Genomic DNA, 23,024 nt, shown 5'->3' with positions numbered 1-23,024 from the left:
TAGCTCACCTGTATGCAGCCCAGCTTATTAAATTAGAAAGATTTTGCTTGCTTGAATTAATATACATATAAAGCAATTGAAATTATACTGCACTAATAATATTAGTAGCTGTTAATGTGTTTAATTGAACATAAGTAGCTCTCAGTACAGAAAAGGTTGGAGACCCCTTCTACATCGGTGTGTCGAACAATATGAACTTTCAATGTTCAGCTGCACATTGTTAATTGCGAAAGTATGGCATTCCCCTGCTCCTGCTACCACCTCAGATAGGCCATGCCCACGGGATTCCCTTGTATCAAGTTGGAGAGAGGCTGTATGTTTTTTCAGGAAAGAAAAGCACATCCACTGGATTATGTTATGTTATGTTATGTTATTGGCATTTGTAATGCGCGCAGCTGCTCCAGCGAAGGAGCGTCCCGGCGCCCGACAAGGTAGCCACACAACATAACTAGGGAACAGATTAATTTAAAAATTCAGATTTTAACAGAGCTAAGGAAACAAGAGGGTCTTAACGGCCCTGCGAAAGGGAAGCAGGTCAGCAAGGGTCCGAATTTCGCAAGGCAATGCATTCCACAGAGCAGCAGCCCGCACCTTGAAGGAACGTTCCCCAGCTCGACTACGTTTAAAACGTGGAATTACTGCCAGTTCGTGATCCGAGGAGCGGAGGGAGCGGCCAGGGATATAGGGGCGCAAGAGATTATGCAGTATTGGGGCAGAAGGGCCTTTTAAGATCTTAAAAGCCAAACAAAGCACCTTGAAGTGAATCCGCTGCCTGACCGGCAGCCAGTGGAGAGCACACAAGGTGCGAGAGACCGAGCAGAACCTAGGAAGGCCTACAACTGCTCTGGCTGCTGCATTTTGCACTCGCTGGAGACGAGTCAGCTCGGCCTGATTTAACCCTATAAAAAGGGAGCTGGCATAGTCTAGCCGAGCCAGTACCGTCGCCTGAACCACAAGTTGGCGGGTTGCGGAATCAAAATATTTGAGTGCAGGTCTCAGATTGCGCAGAATGCCAAAGCAGGAGGCCGCCGTCCTTTTGGTATGGTCAACAAAACTGAGTGAGGGGTCCAACCACACCCCCAGATTTTTTATCTCCGAAACCGGAGTGGGGGTGGGACCCAACTCAGAGGGCCACCAGGTATCTCCCCAGAGATCTGTCCATTTTCCGAAGACCATCACCTCTGTTTTGTTGGCATTCAGTTGGAGACAGTTGGACGTCATCCAACTGGCCACCGCCCGAAGTCCGTCCCTGAATCGTGGGGCCTCCACCTCGGGATCCCCGCTGATCGTGACCGCTAGCTGAGTGTCATCTGCGTATGACACCATAGTCAAACCGCAGAGCTTCATAACCTCAGCCAGCGGCCTCACGTAAAGATTGAACAACGTGGGACTCAGCGAGGAACCCTGCGGGACCCCAAGGGACAGAGGATGGAATTTGGACTGGTAGGGCGGGGCAGCCACACAGAAGGACCGATCCGCTAGAAACGACCGGAACCACTGGAGTGCAGTACCAGTCACACCTGCCTCCTCGAGGCGCTGCAGGAGGATCTTATGCGAAACAGTGTCAAAGGCGGCACTCAGGTCTAACAAAACAAGCGCCGCCGTTTGACCTGCATCAAGCACTGCCCGCAGATGCTCGACCATAAAAAGGAGAGCTGTCTCCGTACTGTGACCAGCTTGAAAACCGTTCTGCGTATCATCCAGAGCGTTGGTACGCGACAGATGGTCAGTGAGGGCGGTGTTAACATGCACCTCCGCGAGTTTGGCTGGCCACGGGAGAAGTGAGATGGGTCGGTAGTTCTCCGATTTACTGGGGTCGAGAGATGGCTTCTTCAAAATGGGCATTACTACTGCCTGCTTCCACTTCGGAGGCACCCGGCCAGATGTGAGCGAGGTGTTAATCAAATCGCGGACTGGGTGAGAGGGTGTCGAGTCTCTAAACATTGCTGGCTTGAGCGGATCTGTCGGAGACCCAGATTTGACTTGGAGAGCCAAAATCTTAAAAGTCTCCGGAGTAAGACAGGGGAAAGAGTCTAGCACCACCTGTCCAGGCACAGTATGCGACCCAGCGCCGGCCTGCACGTCCGCAGGAAAGGCTCTGTAGATAGTATGAACCTTCTCCAGAAAGAAAGCCGCCAACGTTTCACAGTGAGCATTAGAGCTGATGGTATCAGAAGCGGGCTTTTTTGCCACAAGGTCCTTAAGAGTCTTAAAGATGGTTTTTAACCGGATTCGAGCTGTTGCGAAATTCCAGAGCATAAAAGGCGGCCCGGGCTCTGCAAACAGCTCGATGATAGACCTTGACAGTAGCCATATAGAAGGTTTTTTTGCTCTGATCGTACGTTCTCCGCCAGTCTCTCTCTGCACGTCTGCAGGAACTTTTCAGTGCGCGCAGAGTACCATTATACCAGGGGCTGGGATCACGAGGTCCGCACTTACTCGATATCATCGGGATAAGGGAGTCAAGGGCCCTGGTACGTTCCAGTCTACTATCATTACTACTGTGGCACAGCTTTCACCATCAACTGAGCTCGCAAATCTTGCTATAGCGTCTCTTGGGTGAGGAACAAATGTGGATGATTTACCTTCTAAGTCATGGAGTTGTTTTAGCGCTGATCCTGATTCCCTGAAAGCTTTGATTGATAAATTACATCTTGCTTTGAAATTCCCCCACTCAGTTATTATTGGGAAACAGCACAAGCAGGATTCAAACAGATCACCTTCCAAACTCATAGAATTTTTCTCACAAGTTGTATGCTGAATCTGAACAAATTTCTACATTTTCATCTAAAAAAAACCCCTCAAAATTCTCTCACTGTGTTCCAGATGTGTCGTTTGCCATGTACAGAATGCAAAATGTGACTCTGTACCTTGTTACCGAATCACATTTTGCTTTTGCGATTCAGTATTAGGAATGGGTGTGTTTATTGCATCCCTTCCTAATACCCAATAGCACTGGTATGTATGAATGCTTTGCAACTGGGAATGTGGTTGAAAAACATTTGTAGTTGCCAAAACTTCAAGTTGGTGGGAACCCATTCGCAAATGGGAAAGGGTCACCAAGGGACCCCTTCCCCTTTGTGAATGAGGATGCCAACATTTTTAAGCTCATGCAGTGATCCCATGGACTCTTAAAAAATGAAAAGGTAGCTTTTCATTTTTATTTTTGAAAAGCATGCAGTTTTCCTTTAAGGAAAACGGGCTGCATTACAAAAAAAAATATTGCTTTATTTAAGAAGCAATACTGACATGGTGGTTTTCTAACCCGAGCAGGTCACCATCTAATGTTTCTGATATAGTTTACTCTCAATTTTATATTACTAGGGAAGTTCGTTCTTATGTTATTTTATTACATCTGTTTTTTGAATGTTTGATGCTATGACTAACCCTTTTTGTTTCTGTACATCAGGCCTGCACTTTGTCCCTTTTGTAAATGATTTTTAATCGACGTAACAAACACACTATCTACATACTGAATGCTTATATTGGTAGCTGTGCTTCTAAAATGACATGTTCACATTGTTGCACCAATTATATCAGAAAGTTACATATTTATGGGCACTCCACAGTGCTCCTAAAAATCACACATTTTTTTGACTAGCCAGCGCTAGTGAGCTCCATATATTTTCATTGTAACAATCAAGAATTTAAAAGTTACATTGTGAAGGAATTGACTCCAACTCACTTCCATTATCTCTAAACACAGAGGGTCGGTTATGAAAAACAGATAACTGAAGAGCATGTTGACTACCGTGTAAAATTATGCCAGATGAAACTCTAGTTACTTTTGAAATGTCAAAAACAGTTCATCCATTAGCCACCAGCAAACCAACAAACCAGAAAAAAGATAAACATTTTCCTGCTAGTTGCCATCTTTCACAGCAACGATGGGAGAATAACATGTGCATGAATATGATACAATAAGTACGAAAATGCAGGTAGAGCTAATTAACATCTAAAACATAAAATCACATAATGAAGCTGATCGAAATGGGAGTCTCTAGTTGGCAGGTTGTTATCCTATCCAAGTAGGGACCCTTCTTCCTAGTCAGGATAAGGGGGATACACTACTGAAATAACCTCTGCTCACATCCTTGATAGCTTGGCATGGGCAGTCCGACTTATCTCAGAGGCAATGTGTAAAGCATTTGTACACAACACACAGTAATACAGTTAAAACAATACAAAGGACACCATATCAGTTTTAGAAAAATAATCAATATTTATCTATGCAAACAAGACCAAAACGATAATAGACCAACATACAGTAATCAAAAATATGCACTTTGCAAGAATGACTTTAAAATGCATTTCCTTAAAGCCTGAAGCTCCATCTGGGGCTAAAGCTGGGCTCAAAACATCAGAATCCAACAGTTCTGGCTGACCGTGTCAGTGCGTACTGGTGTCATTGTCAGCAGACTCTTAAACAGTACCTTTTGTTCCGGCTGACTGCGTCGGTGATGGCAGGTCATGGTAACCATCATGGTTGCGATGTGTAGCAGGCAGAGGCTTGGTGGCAGTCGTCCAGCAGCTGCAGTGCGTAGTGGGGCGGTGCTCATTGCAGTGCTGAGAGGCCATGGTGCAAGCGGCAGTGCCGGTTGATGGGAGCTGGTGTCGGTTGGCCCAGACTGCGCTGTGGGACGGGGCGGTGCTTCGTGTTACTTATGAACAGTAGAGGGGTATAGATGCCTTCAAGGGAATTTGTTTAAGCAACAATTAATAGTTCAAGTTTAAATCAAAAGGATAAATCAATGATCCTTATCAGAATTGAATTCAACAAAATTAATTAATTATAAATAAACTCAATTCATCAAAACATAAACATAATACATAGATAACACACACAAACACAAAAGGTGTATAGGAAATAGAATTTATCAAGTGGTAAAACAATTCAATTCATATATAGAAAATAATTAGGTCTGCAGGTATACAAATAATATGTTCATAAATAACTCAACAGTTCGGGCTGGACTGTTCCCATGAGGCACAGGGTCAGACTGATTTGCATATAGCCATGTTTGAACTGGGGTGGCAGATTGGGCTAAAGAACGGTGATGGATCAAACCCAGATCTTTTGACTGGGTGTGAGTGTTTGACTGGTTCTGATGCTCCGTCCATCACCACCCCCTTTTGTACCGCTTTTGGCCGCCATAAGTGTGGCAGGGTATGCTCAGACGTGAGTCCCTTGCTCACTTTGCCACTGGATTCAAGCAAGCCGGGGCTGAAGATGGCTGGAATGCCAGAAACCGGTCCTCGGAAGCTTGTTTCCGGTCCAGGGAAGGCATGGCTTGGCAGTTCGGGCTGGACTGTTCCCATGAGGCACAGGGTCAGACTGATTTGCATATAGCCATGTCTGAACTGGGGTGGCAGATTGGGCTAAAGAACGGTGATGGATCAAACCCAGATCTTTTGACTGGGTGTGAGTGTTTGATTGGTTCTGATGCTCCGTCCATCACCACCCCCTTTTGTACCGCTTTTGGCCGCCATAAGTTTGGCAGGGTATGCTCAGACGTGAGTCCCTTGCTCACTTTGCCACTGGATTCAAGCAAGCTGGGCTGAAGATGGCTGGAATGCCAGAAACCGGTCCTCGGAAGCTTGTTTCCGGTCCAGGGAAGGCATGGCTTGGCAGTTCGGGCTGGACTGTTCCCATGAGGCACAGGGTCAGACTGATTTGCATATAGCCATGTCTGAACTGGGGTGGCATAGTGGGCTAAAGAACGGTGATGGATCAAACCCAGATCTTTTGACTGGGTGTGAGTGTTTGATTGGTTCAGATGCTCCATCCATCACCACCTCCTTTTGTACTGCTTTGGCTGCCATAAGTGTGGCAGGGTATGCTCAGACATAAGTCCCTTGCTCACTTTGCCACTGGATTCAAGCAAGCCGGGCTGAAGACGGCTGGAATGCCAGAAACCGGTCCTCGGAAGCTTGTTTCCGGTCCAGGGAAGGCATGGCTTGGCAGTTCGGGCTGGACTGTTCCCATGAGGCACAGGGTCAGACTGATTTGCATATAGCCATGTCTGAACTGAGGTGGCAGATTGGGCTAAAGAACCGTGATGGATCAAACCCAGATCTTTTGACTGGGTGTGAGTGTTTGATTGGTTCTGATGCTCCGTCCATCACCACCCCCTTTTGTACCGCTAGTTCAAGTATACTACCTTCACACTGCCTATCTTACGCTGCTGCACCTCCATCGCGCTGGACTCCGACTGGATGCATCCTGTTCACGGTGCACTCACCTCCAGGCTGACTTCTATCACATGGTATGGCTTTGCTCTGAAACCACACACTACTGGGAGTCAGTAACAGGGGAACTCACTGAGGTTCTGGGCTTCAACCCCATGAATGTTCTTCTGAGTATCTCGGAAAGGTTGTATGGTTCTAGAGCTGAAAAACTCTTTCTAAACACAACTCTGATGGTGGCAAAGAGGGATATTGCAGCCAATTGGTTGAACTCGGTTGCCCCCACCGTGAGGCGCTGGCGCAGAGGGGTGGATTGGTACGCCACACAGGAGCGGCCCCTGTATGAGGCCAGAGGCTGCCCAAAGAAGTTCCGTAGAATGTGGGGCAAATGGATTGGAGTTGTGGAAGATTGACACTCCTACTGAGCACTCGACGACTGGAATCGGTGCAGCAGTGTTTTTTGTTTTAATTTACTGCCTATGGGTTCATCAATGTTGATTTGATCTTCTCATGTAAATGTATTGCGCAACGTCTTTTACAAGCAGCTGGTATTGTTTATCTCTTGTTGGTCTCTCATAAAGTCAATAAAATTTATTATAAAAAAAAAGTTACCCAGTACTTCCCATTCCATCCTATGGTGCAGATCGCCTTTCAATATTGAAAACCAAAATATACTGTACTTCGCTATCATGACATGTCACACAGTACATGTACTATCTTTCAGCGACACCGCACCCTGCCTATGTGGGTACCTTGGCCCTACCTTAGGGGTGACTCACATGTAATAAAAGGGATGGTTAGGGCTTGGCAAGAGGGTGCACTTGCCAAGTCGAAATGGCAGTAAAAACTGCAATCAGACACAGTAGTTGCAGGTCTGAGTACCCTTTGAAAGGGTGCCCGTGTGGGTGGCACAATCAGTGCTGCATACCCACTAGTAGCATTTGATTTACAAGCCCTGGCACTCATAGTGCACTTTAGTAGGGACTTACCAGTAAATCAAATATGCCAATCATGGAAACACCAATCCATAATACAATTTACAATAGGAGCATTTTCACTTTAACACTGAACAGCAGTGATAAAGTGTGCAGAGACACTAAACCAGCAAAAACAAAGTCAAAACATGGAGGTCAGAAAGCAAAAAGGCAGAGGAAACACACCAAAAGATGCCAGGTCTACCACAAGTATATGAAATTGTCAAATTGTGAGATCTAGAGTAAAGGGGCATGATATGTTAGACCATTGAAATGTTAGGAACTCCATTGACTGCAATCAATGTGTCAGAGGGCCAATAATGGCTAACATAGTCAGGGCCAGACTGGCCTACAGGGCAATCAGGCAGTGCCTGACTGGCTGGCCTGACAGATCAGTGTGTGGGCCGTTTCTTGGCTATATGTGAGCAGTGCTTAATTTGAGCCAGTGGTTTCCGGTGTTCCACACCGGCACTTTATTCTCAACACCAGCTCTAGTGACCATCTATTACATGGTGGTACTGTCTATCCAATTTTGAGATGAGGAGACAGTGTTTATTCATTCAATATATTTTAACATGAATGATTTCTGCCACTAATGCCATTTTTAAGATGAAGCCTACCAGAGAGCACAGCTGTCTGGTTGCAAAAAGACATCTTGTGGGCATTCTGAATGCTTCCCTGGGAATGCTTTTTGCACATTACTTACCATTGGCTTAGCGGTTTGTAACTCACATTTTCTAGCTTTCTATTTGTTGGCTTTATTTATTTTAGGCTGTCCAGCATGTCTTCCTCGCTCACATTGAGCAAACCTTGTTCATCATCACTCCTTCTGTTCTTCAGCAAATCCTTGCTTTCTGTAAGCAGACCTTTACATTGCCTTCTTATCTTGTCACATTTGCTGTGCATTCAAAGGCAGAGGTCAAATGTCAGGCTCTGTCTTCTGAGGGAGCTTGGTGTCTACTTTTCATTCTCTGACTTTAAAATGAGAGGATTTATGTGACACTCTTGTTGGATACTGGGAAAGAAAAAAAACAATTGTAGCACACAACACAATTTAAATGTCTGTAAATGAACTGTGCAAACATTTCTGAATATATCAGAATTATGAAAGCACAAATGAATCACATTTTTTGTAATTCGGAAGTGTGGTGGAAACAAATATTTTAATGTGAACAAAACAAATAAGTACACTAGGTGATATCCTTTCCACACTTTATCGTTGCACTGTATAGTTTGATCAGTAACACTGTGTGTTCAAATGTAATTGTCATTCCAATTGGTAATGTATTGTCTTTAATGGCGGTGTGCTACCACACCATGCAGACTCCACACTGCTCCATTCTAAGCAACTCCACGCACAGCCACGGCCGGTAGTAGGTGTAACTGCAGGGCGGTGACGTGGGGAGGGGGAGGGGCAGGGCGGGGGTAGTAATGTATGGATTACAGATTTTAACAGGTAATAAAACATATAAATAAATAAAACGAATTTCGTTGCGTGCACTGCATCGCATTTGGTGATGCAGTGCACACAGCAAAATTCGCTTTATTTATTGATATGTTTACTTACCTGTTAAAATCCGTAATCCATACATTACTACCCCCACCCTGCCCCTCCCCACGTCACCGCCCTGCAGTTACACCTACTACCGGCCGCAGCTGTCCACGCCACGACACTCCACGACACTTCACACTAGGCCACTGTACTCCACTCTATGACACTCCACTTTACGACACTCCACTTCACTCTACTACACTCCACTCCACTATATGGCACCCCACTCTATTCCACTCCATTCCAAGCTCCTCCAAAATACACCCTCCACTCTATGACACTCTAGTTTACTACACAACACTCTAGTCCACTCAATGCCCCTATACGCCACTTCACTCTAGGTCACGCCACTCCACTCTATGACTCTACTCCACTCTATGCCACTCAATTACTCTACTCCACTCTACACCACTCCATGACACTCTACAACACTATACCACACTACAACCCTCCACTCTACGCCCCTCTACTCTACTCCACTTCACTCTATGACACTCTACTGTAATCTTTGCCACTCCACTCTTTGCCCCTCCATTCTACCCTACCCAATAACTTTTAGTCATACTGAATAGCAGCTACACTGGTGTACAACGTGGCTAAAACACATTGGCAAAGCCAAAAGCTCTTGCATAGGTGGAACCTACTGGCTTTACCAATGCTTTTAATAGCTTGGGGTGGCCTGGAGTAGTCCAAATTATCTCACTTGTAGAACTTAAATGAATATTAGTTATGTTGGTATTGTCATTGGCATCACTGGCAGAGGCAGTGGGTGATACACTATCACTTTCTTTTTTACAAATTAAGCACTGCTGTGGGCCTGTTTTGTTGTCTGCTGGAACGGTTTTTACTGTTGATTTCCCTGATATTAAAACAAAAATTGCCTACAGCAAGCTGAAATCCATGCAGTCGACAGTTATTCAGCGTGCCTTTACTCAGCGTTTAAGTATGCCCATAAGTTCAAAACCGTCCCAATTTGCAAACAATGGACACATTTTTAGTTTTCTAACTCACTAATGGAGGACACTTTTATTTTGGTGCCTGGAGCTAATTTCTGCCCCAGTCTCACCCTGAATGTATCTCATCAGCATTACAGTGCTAGTCCTAACACTTTTTCTTCAGTAGGTGGAATGTTCTAACAGCATTACAGAGCCCTGCCTCAAGGCTCACGCTACACTGGTCATTATATGCACTTTCCTGGTGATGGGACCTTCCTGCATCTCGGCTGTTACAACTCAGGCCTTTATTGACCGGTAAAACACTCAACAGTGGTCTGTAATACTGTATTAAGAATTATAAAGTAACACGGATAGGGTACTTAATATTCAAGAATATAAGTAGAACAACTACCGTACTAAAAATGTAAATAAAATAAAAGTTTCAGATTTTGGAAGCAAACGTGTTGGTTTATTTTGTAACACCAGGTGCGAGTTCTGTCATTTGCATTACCTGTGAATGGACCATTGACAATTCCAGACACTTTTAAAATATTTAATTCTTTATTTATTTATTCTGTTATGAATCAAGCATCCCCTTCAAACGTCAACACGCGGTATGTTCACAAGCTGCCAGGTTTACCATTCCAGTGAACGTTTGAGGCCTGGCAATGGGGAAATGAAAAACACTTACAGAAGCAATGCTCATACATAAGCAGCTAAGTCTGAAAGAGCGAAGCCCATGCTAGTACTCACAGAATAAGAGATGAATTGAGACAAACACCGAGCTGGCATCTGCCATACATCACCAGATACTTTAAATGTCTGAGAATATACTAGAGGTCAAACACAGACAGTACATGCTATTTTTGTTCATTTTTGGTGAGTTCAGTGAAGACTAACTCTATTTAACGGCAGATACAAACTGGTCTTTCTACTCCTTTTTGTTGAAAATAGTTTTTAATAGAGTGGTATAAACTTGGAAAAACAGTGCTAGTCAGCCAGAATAATTATTCTCCAAAAAGACGAAAACCTCTGGGCCTGATTAATGTTGGGTGGCAAAAGAAATTTCCATCCCGGCATAGAATACTGGAAATGTCACTGTTGGAGTTTTCTCCAGATGTATCACTTCCTCAAAAATCAGAAAAGGAGCTATTATTACCAAGAACTCTATCAGGCCCACTTTTTCGTTTCTGGTAAAATATAATAAACAAGGCTCTGAATTCATTTCCCCTACAGACTATTAAGTCCCTGATTTAGAACAGAGTGGTAATGGCTAATCCTTAAAATTGTGGTGGAAATACGATGTCAGGGAAAACTGAATCAGTGCACTTTTACCCCACCATAAGCAGAGGGTTTAATTTTGTGTTGTGTAGTAAGAACAAAATATATGGCCCTCTAAATCCAGAGGAAAAACCACTGGCATATCCTCTATAAACCAGCACTATGTCACATGAAACTTCCACAGTGGAATCTATGTACCTCCTCCTGAAAGGACCTTTCATTATCACCCAATTTCAGATTGAGTCCATATTATGGTGCAGGAGATTGCAAGGCTCATTTACTTTCATATTTAACACTTCTTACTGAAATCAGACGTCCGATGCCTCCAAACTCTAAAGGAGACTGCAAGGCTTTCAGAAAGACATTACAATATCCCATAAGAGTTTGAACTCCAGCATGGATTTTTGTTTTATTTCTATATAATATTCTTCATCAGTGTGATTATGATATACAAAATTATCTGACACCCGTTTGCTTAGTTTTTTTTAGGTGATTTGTAAAATTGTTCTCAAACTCTAAATCCCTGATTTAGAATTAGGTGAGTCTGAATTAGAGTTGAATGGATTTCAATCAAAATTTAACTCTAAATCAGGGTGAATTCTGCTCATTGGCAGATTTCTTAGATTGGAATCATGCTATCAGTTGAAAAGGGAGTAGTCCCTTTCGTACATCACTGAATAATAGAAACAAATATTCTCCTTATTATCAATCAGTTGTCAATTTTAATGATTGTTAGACCTGGCATCCTTGGTGTGGTTCTCCCCTAACATTTTTCTGTCACCCTTCTATTTTGCTGACTTCATTTTTGCTGACTCTAGGACTCTGCACACTTTGCCATTTTTAACCAGTGCTAAAGTGCTCAGGCCCTCTCCTTTAACCCCTTCCACGCTGATGACGAGCTGGGCTCGTCACGTAATATGCGCTTTTAAAAATCTCCGCGTACGAGCGGAATTCCGCCCGCACGCATGCGGTTAAACATGGTAGAATTGGCTTACGTCCATTTGGACTACTTACTTTACTTGTAAGTCCCTAGTAAATTGGTACTACATGTGCCCAGGCCCTGTAAAATCCATGTTACTACTGGGCCTGTAGCACTGATTGTGCCACCTACTTAGGTAGCCCTTCAAACATGTCTCAAGCCTGCCATTGTTGCCAGTGTGTGTAGTTTGTAAACTGTCATTTTGACCTGGCTAGATAAACATTTCTTTTCAAGCCTAACCCTCCCTTTTTAATACCTATAAGCCACACCTAAAGTAGGGTCAGGACAGCCCAGAGGGCATCATGCACTGCAATTAAAATGTTTGACATGTACTTTTAAATTTCCATGCAGGGGCGGACTGGGAACTAAAACCGGCCCTGGCAAAGTGCTTTGCCGCCCCCCCTTCCCCTGGGGGTTAGGGGTGCCGTCGAGCTCTTTGCCAGGGCCGGTTTTTGGCCGATTTTGTTACAGGGCCGATTTTGCAGCTATGCTGCAAAAAGCGCCCTGTAACAAAAACGGCCCCCTGGGGCCCAAAACCGCCCCCCACCCGTGGGGCGCACCGGGGGATTGCCCAGTGCTAGCTACGGCCAGTCCGGCCCTGTTTCCATGTCCTGGTAGTGAAAACTCCTAAATTAGTTTTTCACTACTGTGAGGACTTCCTCTACCATAGGATGACATTGGGTAACCTTATTCCATTAAATAAGCTGTAGCTTCCAATTGAGAGCAGATAGTCTAAAGAAATTTAATTAAATGACCTCTTTAATGGTGAAGTTGGATCTTTAGTGGTAACTCTGAAAATGCCTCATTTAGAAAGCCTCTTCCAGGGCCACATGACTCGGTGTAGATGGTAGTTGGTTGCTGCGTATTGCTCCCTGACAGTGAGACAAAGGAAAGCTAAATGTTGGCAGTCTGGGCCACTCTGAGGTGAGTAGGGGGAGGAGCTGTCATCTTCTACACCCGCACAGCACAAAGGTGCCACCTGAGCACTCTCACAAAGGGTTTCACCCTGGTCTGTTGTGACTTTAGTGAAGCTTAGGCCAGGACAGGGAGGAGTGAGATACTTGACACCTCTGGATCTGGAAACCTCCAGAAGTGGGCACCAGGTATAAATATTGGACCCTTAGACTCAACTCTTTTTTACATTCTGGACATGTGGACTCTGCCAGGAAGATGGGCTGTTATGCTGCAGAAAGGACTGCAACTCTGTTGAACTGCTAACATGAAGGACTGCTACTCTGCTATGCTGACTTGAACTGCAGCTCTTAAGTGGGTGAGAAGGACTGGACCTGCATCTCTAAATCCAGGACCCCAGAGTAACTCCAAGTTGGCTGGTCTCCTGATCAGAAGCCCCAGACAGAACAGGCTTCCAGCAGCCTTGAACCCAGCACTTGGACTCTGCCATCTGTAAGACCTTCCCTCACAAGCGGTGCCACCCCAGTCCTGGACCCCAGGTAGTGGGCCTGAAGAGGAATTGCCTGCCCATCTATGGATTCAGCAGAATTGATGCATCTCCTCCACAGCGAGGTGCACCTCCGGCTAAACCTGCACATCGCCTTTGCTGCTTGACGCATCGACCTTGGAACTGATGCATTGCCTCTGCTGCGCCGACTTCCCCAATGCAGGGACTTTGCATCAGCCATTGCAGCCCATTGGAACTGTCACTTCACAATACAGCTCCATGCAAGGACATTGCATCGCACTTCACAGCTCCTAGGATACCTCGCTGCATAGCGCATCCCCTCACCGAGTCTTCGTATCGTCTCTGTTGTGTGTCGCATCGTCAATTCAGTACTTTGCATCTCTTCACAACCAGAATTCAGGTACTGTGCTCAGTGGATCTAAGTAGGGCTGTGTAGCCGGCCCATGCTCCATTGTGGTCGGCTTGAACTTATAACTTGATATATTTATTAAAATTCACAAATGTTTCTGATTTGGAATTTTTCCTGTGTTGTGTGTTCACTTTATTTCTGTTTGAAGTGCTGCATAAATACTTTACACATTACCTCCAAGTTAAGTCTAACTGCTCTGTGCCAAGTCAGCAGTGGGTTATGCACAAGTTAATTTGAGGTTTGCTTGTGACTTCGCCCTGACAAGAAATGTGGTTGCTGCTTGAGTAAGGTTTCACACCCCTCAACCATTAATCCTAACAATCATTAATCACAATTTTCTTTCTATCATGCCAGTTTTCTTTTTATAATTTTTCAAATCCAAATCAACATGAGTGTAAAAACATCCAATTTTAACTCTGCTGTCCAGAATCATGATAATGTTTAGCACATATTTAGTGATAACTTCTCTCATGACTTTGCAAAGAAACTCTTTGCATTTCATATCTGAGGGTTCTTTGCTGAGGGGAAGTGGGGGTTCCAGGGATATGTCAAATAAACTTGCAAGCAATTCATTTTTGATTGTAAACTCATAGAAAGTCAAGTTGGATGAAAATCAGGGGTACAAAATATCTGGGTCCAGAAGTTTCACGCATGATGCCCACCATATGCAAATGGAAATAAAATACTGCAGGCAGTGTTCCAAAACGAGTGCTTTAGATTTGAAAAATGATAAAAAGAAAAACTGGTATGAAAAAAAGGAAATTGTGATTAATGATTAAGATTTAGTATCAACAGGGTAATGAAGAGTAGATTTTCACAAACATTCAGCGGTGCATGAAGGGACTATTCACCTTTCAGTTGATAGTATAAACCTAGTTTTTGACTGTTTACTACTCCTTGAGGCATGTTCCAAGATACCCCACTATTTGAATTGAAGGTTTAAAACAATTACAAACAAGCTCAAATTTAAGTTGTGCAGTACCGGAACCACTGCTTTCTGTGTACAGAGCTCTCAGATTGACATTTTCCTTACCTAATTATCATTTGTATGTTTGACTTTCAGTTTGAGTCAGCATTAGTGTCTACCTTATACATGATTTAGCACTGAATTATGAGATTGCTGGAAATAGGACATCTGCAGATTGTCAGAGGATGCAGTAAATCTGTGATAGATGGGATTATCTCCAGACAAATTGCCAGCAAAAATTCTATAACACTTCATTGTAATTTGGTTGTGTCTAATGCACCAAATGGTAGATCCACCACTTAGTTCAGGAACAAAAAATGTATGGTACAGCTGACTTCTAAATTGCTCACTATATCTATCCCAATTTATTATTTAACAAGTGACTTCTCCTCTGTCGCCAGATTGGTCAGGACCTGCTTCTGAGCATTCTTTAGATTTATCACTGGGGTTAACCTGGCAGAAGAATTTGCTTTGAGGTATTTGATTTAACTGTTTATGCTAGTTCCTTTTCTTGACCAATCAGATTTGATGCCAAAGTTAATTGATTGTAAAGTCCAGACAACTAAGTGCCTGATTACGACTTTGGCGGTGGGGCACCGCCGCACCGCCAATCTCTTGGTCAGACTGCCTCATAGATTAGGAGTTTCCTCATTTCTGGCAGGCTTTGTTTTTGACGTTCCATGGCAGTGCCCTGAACATGGGCTCAGCAATGGGACCACCAAAAACAGTTCCTGCACGGCATGGACTTCAACACAGTGGAGCAGATTTCGAATATTGATTCCTAAATATTGATGGTACAAAATATTGAGGTTGAAATATGGTGAGGATAGAAACAGCAAGGATACAGCAAGGATACATCTTTTTCCATTAATATTTAAGTTTTAAATATATACTATTTAAATATTTTGTGTTGTAATGCATTTTATGTACAGTATTTAGTTTTTTTGTTTTGAAAGTTTGATTGTTAATAATAGTTTCATATATATTATATGTTGTTTAAATGTTAAATGTTAGTGTTTTATTGGGTATTGAATGGACAGTGTTTATTATTTTAGTTGCTATTTTTTTTTTTTGTAAAACGTGTTTTTATTCAAAGTTTTTCAGAAAGGGGAGAGGGGGAAGGAAAAGAAAAAGGACAAGAAAAAGGAAATAAAGAGACGACAATTCCGCCACAAATCCCGCTCAGGGGAAGCTGTAATATGTATTGGAGAATAAAAGCAATGAGCAACGAGGTTGGAAGGCCCAACAGCTAGGTCCAGCAGCAAGTCTAGATCCCACTCGAAAGTTCGCAGGGCATGCTCATAAGTAGTCCGTGGGCAGTAGAAGAGGGGTGCAGAGCGATTCAGAAGCCCTGAATCCCCAAGAGCTAATCATTGTCGCAACAATTAACACAAACCGGACCCCAACTGGTACCCTCCCCACCCCCCACCCTCCCCCAGTGGTGACGACTCAAACATTCACACATCTTACTAAACTGGATAGTCATGCATTCCGGTCATATTTGAAACAGGTGGAGGGCACGTAGCGTGGGCGGGCATACCGCAGATGGCAGCCCAGATGACAAGAAACGGACAAGAGGCCCCCAACGGAATAAAAAGTTTTTAAAATCGCCCAGGAAGATGTCCGCCATTCTCTCCATGCTCAATAGCTCCCATAATCTCGCTTGCCACAATGATATAGCCGGGGCATGTGATTTCTTCCATGCCACCGCCAACGTAAGCTTAGCTGCTCCTAAGCATAGCCATTGAATGCGCTTGTCTGCCTTAGTTTGATGTTCCAGCAGTGGATCTCGGAGACCCAGCAGTACATGGGCCACTGAATCCGAGATCGGATATCCCAATATCTCCTTGATGTGGGCGAGTATCTCCGTCCAGAAGGGGCGAATGATTGGGCAGTCCCACCAAATGTGGTGGAAGTCTCCCAGTAGGCCACAACCTCTCCAGCATCTATCCGAAGAAGTAGGGAATATACGGTGGAGCTTGACTGGATATAAATACCAGTCATACATAGTCTTCAAGTGGGCTTCCCTAAGGCGCACGGAGTGGTTGTGCGTGGCTATATCCCTCCAGAGGTACTTCCATTCTGTATCAGAGATGTCACGATCCAGGAGAACCTCCCACTGTTCCATGTACCGAGGGCGCGGGGCGACCGTGGTGGCCATAAGCAGGCCATACAGGAAGGAGATTGTCCCCCGCATCGCAGATGTGCGTAGCAGAAAGGACTCGAAAGGGGAAGGAGGACGTGTAGCGGCCTCACCGATTTCCGCCGATGTCGCCCAGTGGAGAAGCTGGGCATGGTGAAAGCGCTCAGTGACCGGAAGTCCATAGTCGCGCATGCAGTTGTGGAATGTGAGGGGAGCCCTCCCATGAAACAAATGCGTAAGCGCCCTACATCCCCCCTCTCGCCATTGCCGAAAGGGTCCCTCCTGTAAATCCGGTGGAAAGGCCGGATTGAAGTGAATGGGGTGAAGGGAGACGGAAATGTGGTCCAACGGTCGTCGCCAGTGACCGTGTCCCACACCTTCAGAACCGTGCTAGTGGGAGTGCTAATGTAAGCATTCTTCGGGCGGTCCACTTTGGGCTTCCAGATCAGATCCCAGATGGACCTCCCCGCCACGGCTCTGTTCATATGCAGCCAGTGTTTCTCTGAGAGCTGCTGGGACCATTCCACTATCACCCGCAACTGCGCAGCTTTATAGTATAGGAGCATGTCAGGGAGCCCAACGCCTCCCTCTCCCCTCGGCCGGCGCAGCGTCGTAAAGGGAATACGAGCCCGGCCACCCTGCCAGACAAATTTCAGCATCATCGTCCTTAATCTGCGGAAGAAGGCCATATCAATAGGTATAGGGAGGGCCTGAAAAAGGTATCGATATTTAGGTAGGAGAACCATTTTAAGAGCATGTATCCTGCCGAGCCATGAAAGGAATTTTGGCTTCCATCGATCCAGGTCACATCGTATCGAATCCAGCAGGGGGGAAAGTTGGCCGCAAATAGGGATCCTATAGTAGGTGTTAGGCGCACTCCCAGATACGTTAGGGAGGTGGGAGCCCATGGCAGGGTCGTCAATAAGCGCACCCGGTCAACTTCCGCAGGGGACAGGGTTAAGTTCAGGATGTGCGACTTGTCAAAGTTGACTTTGAAACCCGCCACCGCTTAAAGTGGTTATTTGAATCATTTATTAAATGTAATCATTGTATTTATAGTTTTAGATTTTTTGAATGGGGTAGTGGTTTTCAATGGCCAATAGAACCACTAGCATTCTATTATAAATAAATTCAATATTAATAGCGTTTTTCTTATTTAAATATTTTTATTACAAATATTTGACAGCTATTTTTTAAATATTTTTCCACAATTAATAATTTTAATGTATTTGTTTTAAAAATAAAGTTCAACATTTATTAGTAGTAAGACTTGTCAAAATATTTTATTTAAAACCATTTTTCTGTAATCAAGTTTTTATTTGAAGTAGCAAAATAATTTCAAAATAAAAAATGTTATTGGAAGATCTTGTGAATAAATATTTCTTAAAATAATATTATTACTTTTTAATATATGTGTATTAAATGGATACTATTTTCAAATAATTTAAAATGGAAAAGAATGCACAATTTGATTTTCAATTTATAAACAAAAACACGTTTTTTTTTAATTAAATTATGTTTTGGCCATAGTCAAGTTTTTTTTTTAATATTCATTCTGACTTCCAAATATATGCACTTAGCCAAGTGTTTGTTGAACTGATGTTAAAATAATATAGGTGTCCCTCAGCCCAAATATATATATGCACTCACCCCAAAGTTTGTCAGACTGAAGTCATAATTGTGAATATGCCCCCTCAGTTACATTCAATTCCTTTATCACAATGTTTGTTGAATTGGAGCGCAAATAGTTAATATGTTACCCAAATTATATTATCTAATCCAAATATTTGTGGACTATGATTAAAATAGTAGATCTGCCTCTTGTCCTAATGCATGTAGATATAGAGCTGGAAAAGTAAATCGAATTCCCTTACTTATCCCCTCAAACAATGTATTCATTTTCTCCAATGTTAGATGCCCTGCAGTAAGAATGGTAAACTTGATCACCTCCTAAATATATAAACCCTTTCCACATTGATTGTTAGACTGGATTTAGAATAGTAAATCTCACACCCTTAAAAGCATTTTTTCCCTAATGTCTGTTAAACTGGATTCATAATAGTAAGTGCTGGATTTAACTTACTGTATATGCTCTACCCCAACTATATGTACTTCAAACTTTCTTGCTCTGAAGTTGGGTCCCATCCAAATTCAGAGCAAGAAACATATTTATTCCACCATTTGTATGCCTTGCAGTATAGTAGAACATGTACCTCCCACAAATAAAGATTTTTTGTTTATAAATGTTTTCAAATTTTTTGTAAATATTTAATAAATAGGATTCCTGTTTAATTTCAGTGTTATGTTGAGCATTACATGTACTTATTTGTGACTAGTATTTAAGAAATAATGCATTAGTTTGTAAAAAAATATAAATAGAAATATGTTTTACATTATTTATTTATATATATCTATATATATTATATAAATACATATTTAATATTAACATATATAAATGTATTTATCAGTGTATGTATGAACATATATATATATTCAATGAAAAAAACTGTCTCCAGTACCAAAGTGTTTCTATTTGAGAAGCAGTAGCTTGGATAATTTAATCAGTGATTTCATCAGTGACAATCAATGATGTACTGTGAGATTCCTTTACTGATATCATCAATGACGTCATTTAACATGTCGTGAGTGATGAAATATGTGAAGTCATAATAAGAGCATGGTGAGGGAGGAAGTTATAATTTGTCCAGTAAAGATTAATTGGTATATTTCAGTGTTTGTTTTCGTTAAATGTTGGTTTTCATATTATTAAAACACCTAACTGTAATGTCACTTTAACCTTTGGTTTAGGTGTCGTTTTTGGGGTACAGACTGGGAAGCATTCTGGAAAGAGAAGGGATGGGCAGGGCTAAGGAGGGATAGGATGTTGGTCATTTCTCATGGTTTCTGCCTTTTGCAGAAAGAAGGAGGCAAATTCCTCAGAGTTTGAAAGCAAGTTGGTTCCCACCCTTGTCTGTTCGGGTGTGAAGTTCAATTGTGCTTTTATTTGATCAAATAGTTATTTGGGTTACTGGCTTGATCGAGTTGGTTTCTGAAGGAATCTGTTTTTGAAGTTCTGATGCTTTTATAGTAACTGTTTCTTAATGATCTCAGGTGCTTGAGATGCTCCATTGACATTCGGCTAATCTCAAGTTATGTCTTTCTGTGTTGAGAACACCATTGTTGGCATTCTTTTTAGTTGGAGTGGAGCGATTGAGTCAAGAACCGATTCCATGGAGCCTATACATGCTCAGGCACACAAAAACACAAACCACCTACACCTTCACATACCTGGCAGCATCTTTGATCAACCAAAAGCTGTGCAATAACAGCTGGTTCTAGTTTATCGGTTGGGAATGGAAACCACATGGTAGAGAACCGTAGCAGACCTGGACTCATAAGGAAATACTTCCTGATCCAAATGCAGGTAAACACCAGTGACAAGGCTCAGATTAGTAAAGGGAAGTTATAGGGACTGCCATTGACAGAGTAAGTAGCAAATAACAATGTCTCAAACAGGGGTATTATTTAGCGTACAAGTAGGCACAATTAATTACAATGGATTAAATCCAACGGAGGAGAAAGCCAGGGAGACATTATCTTATGAAAGTAACTTATATTTCAATCAAAGAACATGTTGGACATATTAATGTTCATATGTACAGGCACATGAGGCGATAGCACTGCGTTACATTAAATGACATGTAACAATAGAGATACTGTGCAGTATAATAGACGGTGCAAGTGACACGTAACGTGGTGTATATATAGCGATTGCGGTGGGCGCAACAGGGTATGTGAAGTAAAAACAGTTCCTTTACATTTGGAATACCCGAACAATAAGTGTTATAAATGTATGCTGTTTAGATGGGGTATTCGTATGGTGAGGGTGCCAAGAGTACCACTGTGGAAGTCGGCGACGTTTCGGCCTGCAGAAGTATTAGGCCATCATCAGGACCAGGTTACGTGATATTTGATATGCAGTGTAATTAACTGAGGTGGGGCTCAGACCGGTGGGGCACTCGATGTCCCAATAAACCAATTAAAGTAAGTCTGTTGAGCAGAGGTGAGTCAATCAGTAAGCGAGTTCCGAAGTGCTGCTGCGATGAATCGGCAGACGAGGGTCGGAATGCTGTAGCCGGTATAAGTCAGGCTATGACAGAGTAAGGCAAGGAAATAGACATACACATAAAGAATAACAGATTTCAATCCATAGTTCAATTACTAGCCCCTTGCATCATTCAGAGATGGTGCAAAGAAAGTGTCTAAGCATGAACAAAATGGCATAGTTGTGATGACATTCAGCAACATCACTGTTGGCGAAACTGCCATCACTGACCTTAGCATGCCCTCTTATGTGGACACTGTCTAGGTGGCTGGGGGGGGAAGTGGCACACTCCAACAACCAGTACACATGCAGTACAAGTAGTAACTAAGGGCCAGATGTATGCAACGCTGGTCTCAACTTGCAACAAGTATTTTTGTGACCACTGTGGTTTTTTGCGAACCGACCTATGTACTGATAGGTCGGTTCAAAAAATACTGAATCCTGGTGGTTCGCAATTTGACATACCTTATCAATATTATTAAGGTAGGTCATAGTCATTGCAGTGATGATGGCCTGCTCAGGTCAGCAGACAATGATGACTGTGATTGCTTTTAAATAAAGCAATTTTTTTTAAATGCACCCCATTTTCCCTTAGAGAAAAATGGAATGCATTTAAAAAAATGTTACTAACAGTTTTTAAGAATAGCAGCTGCATACATTAAAAACATTTTTTTTCAACTTTCTCAAAGAGGAAGGAGGGCCTGGGTGACCCATTTCCATTTGTGGATGACTTACCACTACAAGCTTGTGTTCCGTAAAGTATTAATGTTTGTAAGAGGATTTTGGTCAAAAAACATTAACACATACTAATCGGATTTGGTATTTGAAAAAGGTGACCTAAACATGACCCTTCCCAATACCAAATCAGTATTTGATGATCGCAAACCTAGATTAAGTTTCGGTACGGTGTTACCAAACTGTAATTTTGGTTGTACATAAGAAAAGGTCTTTTTGTGGTTGCAACAGGTGGGATTTTGCACATCAGACCCTTTGTGACCACAAAACAACTTTGCATCCTGGCCCTAATTTGCTTTGCCAAAATATAATTCAGGCCATCAGCAAACTCACTGACAGGAACAGTTGGCAGGCATGCTTGATGGGTTCTCCCTGTTTTTCCTTGAGGGCCAGCCACTAGTGGATGTGGCCATAAATTGTAGTGCTTGATTTAGAGTTGATTCGAGCAGTAGCGGCACCCCCCCCCCCTCCCAGTGCCTTGAGACCCTACGGGTGAGTAGTGCGCTCTACAAATGACCTGATTGATTGATTGAGAGTTGATGAGGTGTTTAGTCTATATTTCCAATTATTATATAAGATGAATGGATGAGATAGGTTATGAAAGGCAAAACAAAATACTACATATTAGAACTTTGGAATGCTGAGAGTTCCATTGAAGACAATAAAGTAGCTCTGGGCTTCAAATGGCTGGTATAAGCCAGAAGCTCCAACATTCCAATGTTATATTCATGTTTCTATGTTTTCATTTTAGAATTTTTTTTTTATTTTTATCTTCTACTGTGGTTTAGGTATGATTTATTCCCTACTACGGTTTATGTTAGTGAGTTTATTTCCTAATGCGAGTTATGTTTAGGAGATTATGGTCTACTATCTTTAGGCCTATGAGGTTGGCGCAGAATATATTTCTCGCCTTATGTGATACTGTAATGTAATGTATGTAATGTATGTATACTTGTAAAGCGCACTGTTACCTCGTTACGTGGTGTCCTGGCGCTGTATACCACTGGGGAAGCCGTCCTGGCTTTCCCTGTGAGAGGGCACCCCAAGGTGAAGCCAGGCATCCCCGGCGTTGCTGGGGCCGTTGTGGAGATTAAGCAAGCTATTGCCCAGAGTTGCAGAGTGGGACCCATGGTTAGCGTAGGCACCTAAGCGAGAATTATCGAGTACGCGGACATTGACCCAAGACCCTGCCGCGTCGGGAATTGAACCCTGGTCCCGGGCCGACCTCTGCTTCAGGGTCTGCCGCTTCTAACCGGTGAGCCACACTTCTCCACTGTGCATGATATGGTTTATGTTACAGGTTAATGCTGAGTATAGTGTCTGCCAGTTATTACTGGT

This window comes from Lissotriton helveticus, chromosome 4_1, assembly GCF_964261635.1.
Source record: "Lissotriton helveticus chromosome 4_1, aLisHel1.1, whole genome shotgun sequence".
NCBI classification, from domain to species: Eukaryota; Metazoa; Chordata; class Amphibia; order Caudata; family Salamandridae; genus Lissotriton; species Lissotriton helveticus.
Note: the sequence above shows the minus strand (reverse complement) of the source record.